The sequence below is a fragment of the Nematolebias whitei genome, chromosome 21 (genome assembly GCF_014905685.2).
Source record: "Nematolebias whitei isolate Nwh7 chromosome 21, NemWhi1, whole genome shotgun sequence".
Classification (NCBI taxonomy): Eukaryota; Metazoa; Chordata; class Actinopteri; order Cyprinodontiformes; family Rivulidae; genus Nematolebias; species Nematolebias whitei.
Genome location: NC_056518.1, coordinates 16,075,844 through 16,083,332, shown reverse-complemented (window position 1 = coordinate 16,083,332; position 7,489 = coordinate 16,075,844).

Here is a 7,489-nt window from a genome sequence, read left to right as displayed (position 1 = left end):
GCTTTTTCAAATGGCTCTTTAATTTCCTAAGGTGGGCAGTTTTTGATATCGATAAAATATTTAGATTAAAACGCGATAAGCACGAAATCAAGTCGTCACGTCAAATTTATTTATAAAGCGCACTTAAAACAGCAGCTAAAGTGCTTAACAATAAGATCGAGGCAGTAAAAAAATAAGATGTAATTAAAACCATTGAAAATAAAAACATAATAACACGAAAACAATGAGTCAGTCAGAGTCAGAGTCAGAGTTTCTTTATTGTCATTCGCACCTCATGTGGTACATGTGGTGGAGCGAAATTATGTACACGGGGTCCCAGTTACATCCAACAATAAAATGTCTAAGAAAAACAGTAATAACATCTAAGATATGAACAAAGGAAAACATCAACTAAATATACACTAAGCACTCATAACATAAAACATTGAACATCAGCACAAACATGAACATGAGTCTGTGAGCAGATGTGCACGCATGAACACATCAACATTGAAACAGATCAGCAGCAACATGAAACAGATCAGCAGCAACATGATATGGTTTTTCACAGTGATTATTCTAGTTAGAGATTCATGAGTCTAACAGCCTCAGGGTAGAAGCTGTTCCTCAGTCTAGTGGTTCTACACTTAATGCTCCTTAACCTCCTTCCTGAGGGGAGTGGGGCAAAAAGTGTGTGTGCTGGGTGGGTGGGGTCCTTCATGATGCAGGTGGCCCTCTTCCTGCATCTGGAGGTGTAGATGTCTGTGATGGTGGGGAGACTGATTCCAACAGATTTCTGTGCAGCCTTCACCACTCTCTGCAAAGCTTTCCTTTCTGCAGCTGTGCAGCCTCCATGCCACACATTGATGCTCGAGCACAGGATGCTCTCCACTGCACACCTGTAGAAGGAGGTGAGGACTGAGCTTCCCAGACCAGCTCGCCTCAGCCGTCTGAGGAAGTAGAGTCTCTGATGAGCTTTCTTGATCAGGCTGGTGGTGTTGTTGCTCCAGCTGAGGTTGTCATTCATGTGTACACCCAAGTACTTGTAGCTGGAGACCACTTCCACCGCAGATCCTCTTATGTTCAGGGGGGTGTAGGTGTTTTTGTTCCTTCTGAAGTCCACAATCATCTCCTTTGTCTTCTTCACATTGATGTGAAGGTTATTCTCTTTGCACCAGCTCTCCAGGTGTTCCACCTCTTGCCTGTAGCTGGACTCATCATTGTTTGTGATGCATCCCACCACCGCTGTATCATCTGCAAACTTTACAATGTGACAGCCTGGATGGGTAGCTGCACAATCATATGTGAGCAGAGTAAACAGAAGGGGGCTCAACACACATCCCTGAGGAGAGCCAGTGCTGAGGGTTATGGTGGAGGAGGAGAGGTTGTGGATCCTCACTAACTGTGGTCTGTTTGTTAAAAAGTCTAGTACCCAGTTGCAGATGGAGGGGCTTAGTCCTAGTGTGGATAGTTTGTCCATCAGGGTTTGGGGGATCATGGTGTTGAAGGCGGATGTGAAGTCCACAAAGAGCATACGGACGTAAGAGTTTTTCTGCTCCAGGTGGTTGAGCGCAGTGTGGACCACAGAGGAGATTGCATCCTCTGTTGATCTGTTCTCACGGTATGCGTACTGATGAGGGTCCTCGTTGATGTTGATGGTTGTTTTGATGTGAGTCATGACCAGTTTTTCGAAGCATTTAGCGACTGTCGGGGTGAGGGCCACTGGCCGATAGTCATTCAGACCAGTCACTGTAGAGCTTTTTGGGACTGGGATGATGGTGGCAGTCTTCAGGCAGGTGGGAACTGTCTCAGAAGCAATGGAATAGTAAATCAAACCACTCTGTGTTAAACGTCACTGAACACAGGTGAGTTTATAGGAGAGATTTAAAAACAGGAAGTGACGCGGCCTGTCTAATGTTGAGGGGCGGATTGTTCCAGAGTTTAGAGCCAATCACTGAAAAGGCCAGATCTCTTCTGAGATTCAACCTGGTTTTTGCAGCTGAACAGATGATCTCAGCGCCCAAGAAGGAACATATGGTTGAAGTAGGTCAAGGAGATATGAGGATGCAAGACCATTAATGCGCTTAAAGGTCAACAGGAGAATTTTAAAATCTATTCTGACACATACAGGGATCCAGTGAAGGGAGGCCAAAACCGGTGAACTGTGCTCAAGCCTACAAGTTCCTGTTAATATCTGAGCTGCAGCATTTTGGACCAGCAGGAGACGTGAAAGAACACCTGACTGATCCCAACATGAAGCGAGTTACAGTAGTCCAGCCGGGTTATAACGAATGCATGGAATATTTTTTCAAGGTCTGATCTGGTCAACATGGACTTAAGCTTAGCTATCTGCCTTAACTGGAAGAAGCTTTTTTAAGAACAGAGTAAATCTGTTTATTGAACTTGACGTCAGAGCCTAAAACCATCCCGAGATTCGTCACAGACTGCTTAAGATAGAGTCAAGGTTTACAGGTGTGGGGTTTCTGGGTTTTGTCCTGTCTTTTCTGTTTCCTCATGTTTCATTCACCCCTCAGTGTTCCTCCTCCTTGTGTTCAGCCCTCATCTCACCTGCATCCAATGACAATCACCACAAGTGTCTGTTATTTGTCCTCATCAGCGTCAGTACGTATTCAGCTCCCTCGTCTTTTGTCATTTGTCTCCGGATTGTCCATCATGACTGTTGTAATTTGTATCCCTCTATGTTCTCCATAAAGTAAGTTTGCAGCCCCGTCACCTTCTTGTTTTGATTATTTAGAAAACGAACTGTTTACTTATTTTACCTGGAGTCTCCCGTCGCCTTCCTGCATGTGGGTTCAACACTTTTAAATCAGCTCACGATAGCAGGATTAGAGCCAGCGGTAGAGCGAGGCCTGAACACAATGACTTCAGACCAACAGTTCTCATATGACTTCAGTTTTATGATCATTAAAACTTAAAAAAAGTTGAAGCCATCCGTGCCTTGATGTCATCAAGACATTTTAGCAAATAGCAAATGGAGCAAGAACTATTGGGTTTTAAGGGCAGATAAATTTGACAATCATCAGCATATATATATAACAATACATGAAAAACTATGTTTCCTCAGGATAGACCTCAAAGGAAGCAGATAGAGTGAAAACAAAATGGGTCCAAGAATCGAGCCCTGCGGGACCCCACAGGAAAGAGAGAACTGACGCGGATACACTATTTCCAACCTTTACACAGGAACTCCTGTCACTTATGTATGAATGGAACCATTCTAATGCTGCGCCTGTAATCTCAACCCAGTATCCTAACCTTGATGGATACTGTGGTCAACAGTGTCAAAAGTTGTATTAAGGTCCAGGAGTACAAATATCACAAACTGACCAGAACCATTCGCTAACAGAATGTCCTTACAAACCCTAACTGAAATTGTTTCGGTGCTGTGCTGCTTGAAACCAGACCGAAAGATTTCTCTCATTCAAAAACTCGTTTAGTTGAGTTAAAAACTATTTTCTCCAGGATTTTCGAAAGAATCTCCGAATGCAGAGAACAAGAACAAGTTAGAACTCCAACATGCAGAGGAAAAAGACTTCATCCAGGCAAGTTCTATCCTGTGGTCTCTGTAAGCAGGAGGGAGGGGAAATGGACATTTTGTGGCTCTGGATAGACAGAAAAAGAGTTTGTTGTCATAAAATGTCAACAATGCTACATTTGAAATGGAACAGGGTTGAATTACAGCAAACAGATTGTAAAAAATAAACAGAGAATACTTGACTTATTTGAGCAAGAATTGTGTCGCTCGCTCATTTTTTACATTCCTCGTCTTCTTCTTGCTGTAACACTCAGACCTGAGCGCTTCTTCTCACTCCAGGCAGAGAAAAGTCACCCCACCAGCACCATGCCTCTCTGAAGGACACAAGAAACAACTATTCTGACGAAGAAAACCAGTTTTAGCCAATTTCAAAGAGCTGCTGATTCATCCTCTGTCTTTTATAGTTCTGAGCCATCACTTGGGCTCTGCACATGTTGAGTATCTGTGCTTTAAAAAGCCCGACAGGCTGATCCAACCTGTATCAGTTTAATATGACTAAAAAAAAAAAGCTTTACTTCTACATGCCTTTATGGGAAAGATCAGCTATATCTGCTTACAGCGTGTGGCACATGGATATTTCACTGTGTGGGATAACATCAGATTTTATTCAGCAAACCCTAAAAGAATAAAACACTGAGAATATTGCTTTTCTTCTGAATATTGTATAAAAGACAGGATATTAAATCTCTGGACTAAAACATAAACACACAAAACATACTTATCTTGTAGGGTGCAGCAGAATCTTCAGCCATCTTGCTGCTCTTGTCCTAACTTGTTAAAGATGTGTAATCAAATTCAAAATTACCTTATTTTATTAAAAAAACTAAAGGATTTCTTAGTTTAAATATTGTAGTGAACCTGGTCTGACCCTTATCTGACCTCAAATCTACCAGATGGACAGAGACTGTTATTTTCATTGATCTGAATAAGTCTGGGCCATCTGATGACTTTCTTTCTTGAATTAATCAAGCAGAAAAGACAATTCTTTATAATCATTACTGTCTTACAAATGTTTTGATAATCAAATTGTGTTAGTTCACTCAATGCTTTACAGGTTGAAAAGAACTACTCATTTTTATTTTACATAAACAGTAAGTAATGATTTTTATTCCTCATTCAGAGAAGAAATCACCTGAATATGCATTTCTTGATTTTCTGTCTGAAATGAGTCAAGTCGTAAGTATGTGAAAGGTTGGTTTTCGGTCAACTAAAATGTTTACCGAGAAAGATGTCATGTTTAAACTTTTTCAGAAGATTACCAAGAGTTGACTCCACGAAGTCTGCTCTCCTGCAATAATCTCTCTGTCAGTTGTTAAAACAATCTCATCCTCTGACCTTGGCTTAGATAACATCTTACGTCACAAAATCACTCCTCTTTCTGGTCTATCCACGAATCAGAAAGCTCTGAAGTAAACTCGGAAGTAAACTCATTTAAAATGTGACAACTTCCCGGTTCTATCAGTCTAGAGAGAGTAAGAGAGCAGGAGATTCCATGGAGAATGGAAAAGTTCTGAAGGAGTTCAGAAGAGAACTAGAGTTATGGAGAGTTTTGGAGTTGCCGAGAATCCAGAGACGTTTGGAATTATAATTTCTGTTTGAGCTAACCACGCACGACTCTCTAAGGATTTTAGCAGTTCTCAACGGAGACGCTGATATCAGTTGAAAAGGATTCTTACTGAGGTGATCGATCGTCAACAAGGTAAAACTTCTTCTTCGACCAAGTGTACCGTGGACTAGCTGAGATCTGACGAAGCGTGCAATTTCTGGTCAAACAGATTAAATTCCCTCACATATTCCTCTGTAAGATAAATCTCAATTTCCTCTTAAACTCATCTCTCTCTCACAAAACTAGTACAGATATTTTTAGAAATATCTGAAGCAAAGTCCTCAAATCACCGCCGAGTGATTTGAAGTTCATTATTTGTGAAACTGTCTGTTATTATTTTCATATTTTGCCAAATTAATGTAAATGTTTGATGTTAAACTTTGATTCTGAAAATAAATGACTCCATTCATTTGATGGGTCAAAGGTAATGACGTCTCTCGTTCGCATTTCTGTTAAATTCAATGCACGGCATTACAGTCAGAAAAATGAAGAACTCGTGAATATTGTATGCATATATATTTCATATATTTGCCATACAACAAGTGACACGTACCCACGTGACTCACTACAATATCGTACATGTTTACTATGTTCCAACATAAACACAACATGTTTATGAGATTTATAAATCAAGCTTTTTAAAAAAAAATTTAAATAAACTTTTTAATGCAACATCACAACTTTTTAAGAATTGGGAATTGTTATAGACCAAAGTTCATGCTTAATAATCCAGGTACAAATCCAACAATGTTCAGTCACGTCATCTGGACGGTTTCTTTTTTTTTTTTTTTTTGCCGAGACGTTTCGTCCTTCATCCAAAGGACTTCTTCAGTCCAAGAAGCCACAAGCAAACTGATTCCCACAAGCACCATACTCCCAGTAGTGGGGAAAAAAAACCCAGTTTGCTGGTGATAAGATGGTTTCTATCACCAGCAAACAGCTTTTTTATTTATTTATTTTTTTTACTATGGGAGTGTGCTGCTTGTGGGACTCCAGTTTGTTTGTGGCTGCTTGCACTGAAGAAGTCCTTTGGATGAAGGACGAAACATCTCAGCAACAAAAAAGAAACCGTCCAGTTGATCTGACTGAACATTCTTGCATTAATTATAGTACATTATTTTTTTATTTGGCTTGTATTTTTAGTCACTTCCTGTTTGCATCTTGCTTCAGTTTGACTTGATTTAATTTAGGTTTTACTTTTTTGTTGTGGCAAATCCTTTACACCATTTATTGTCTGTTTATTTGATTAAATCAGCCAGTTTTCTCTGCTCTGCATTTTTAAATGAGCACTTTTTTGCTTGTCTCTTTGCTTGTTTATGTCTCTTCGAGTCCATTTTTGGAGATTTTGCACATCATCCCAGATAAATTAGGTCCCTGAACTTGTGCTCATTAGGTCTATCAGCAGGTTTTCCTTGGCTGTGACCGAATCAGCAACTCTGCAGAGCAGTTTTCCACGGTAACCCACTGTTACGGTGCTTATTCCCAGGCTGCTCTGCATTTGTTCTCATACCAAATGAGCTAAGAGCTTCTCAGGCATTTCAAGTAGCTGCACTGAAGAGTGATGGAATAATGGCCGGAGACAGTCGTGGACATAAGAGCACCCCGAGAGCGCTGTCATTCTGCTCTGTCGGACTGCAATTATGTGATTAATTAAAAAAAAAAAACTCTAACCCGGTGAGTTAGCAGAAAACAAGGAGTTGTTCGTCTGACTACATGTGTCCTCCTGAGAATACTAATGGAGGTGGTTTAGTTTGTGAAACTCAGTGACTCCATCAGGTTCATTCATCTTCCTGACTCAATGGGGTTGTATTCACATTAAAAGCTCATCTAAGAGCAGATTAAAACATCAGCCATGCTTTATATAGTGGGGAAGAATATAAAAAGACATACTAAAGATCAATACTTGGGTCAGTTTAGGAGCTTCATCCATCCCAGTTTGGTTATTAAAATATTCTTGATGAATCATCTGGTTATCGTTTATCTAAACTGTGAAAGAAAATCAAGCAGCCCGATTGAAACGAGATTCTCTGTGATTCATCACCTTCTCTGGGAACAGATTTATTGTGAAGACAAAGTTATTTATTAAAGTGAAATATTAAAAAAAAAAAAGGTAAAGTGTTACATTTCAGATGATGTTTAAGTAAAGGGTTTGTCATGTTGGGCGGCACGGTGGATCAGTCGATAGAGCTGCCGCCTCTCAACGAGCAGGTCGCCCGTTCAAATCCCAGCTGGGGGTCTTTCTGGGTAGAGTTTGCATGTTCTCTCCGTGCATGTGTGACTTTTCTCCGGGTACTCCGGTTTCCTCCCACAGACCAAAAACATACGTTAGTCTGACTGGTAACTCTAAA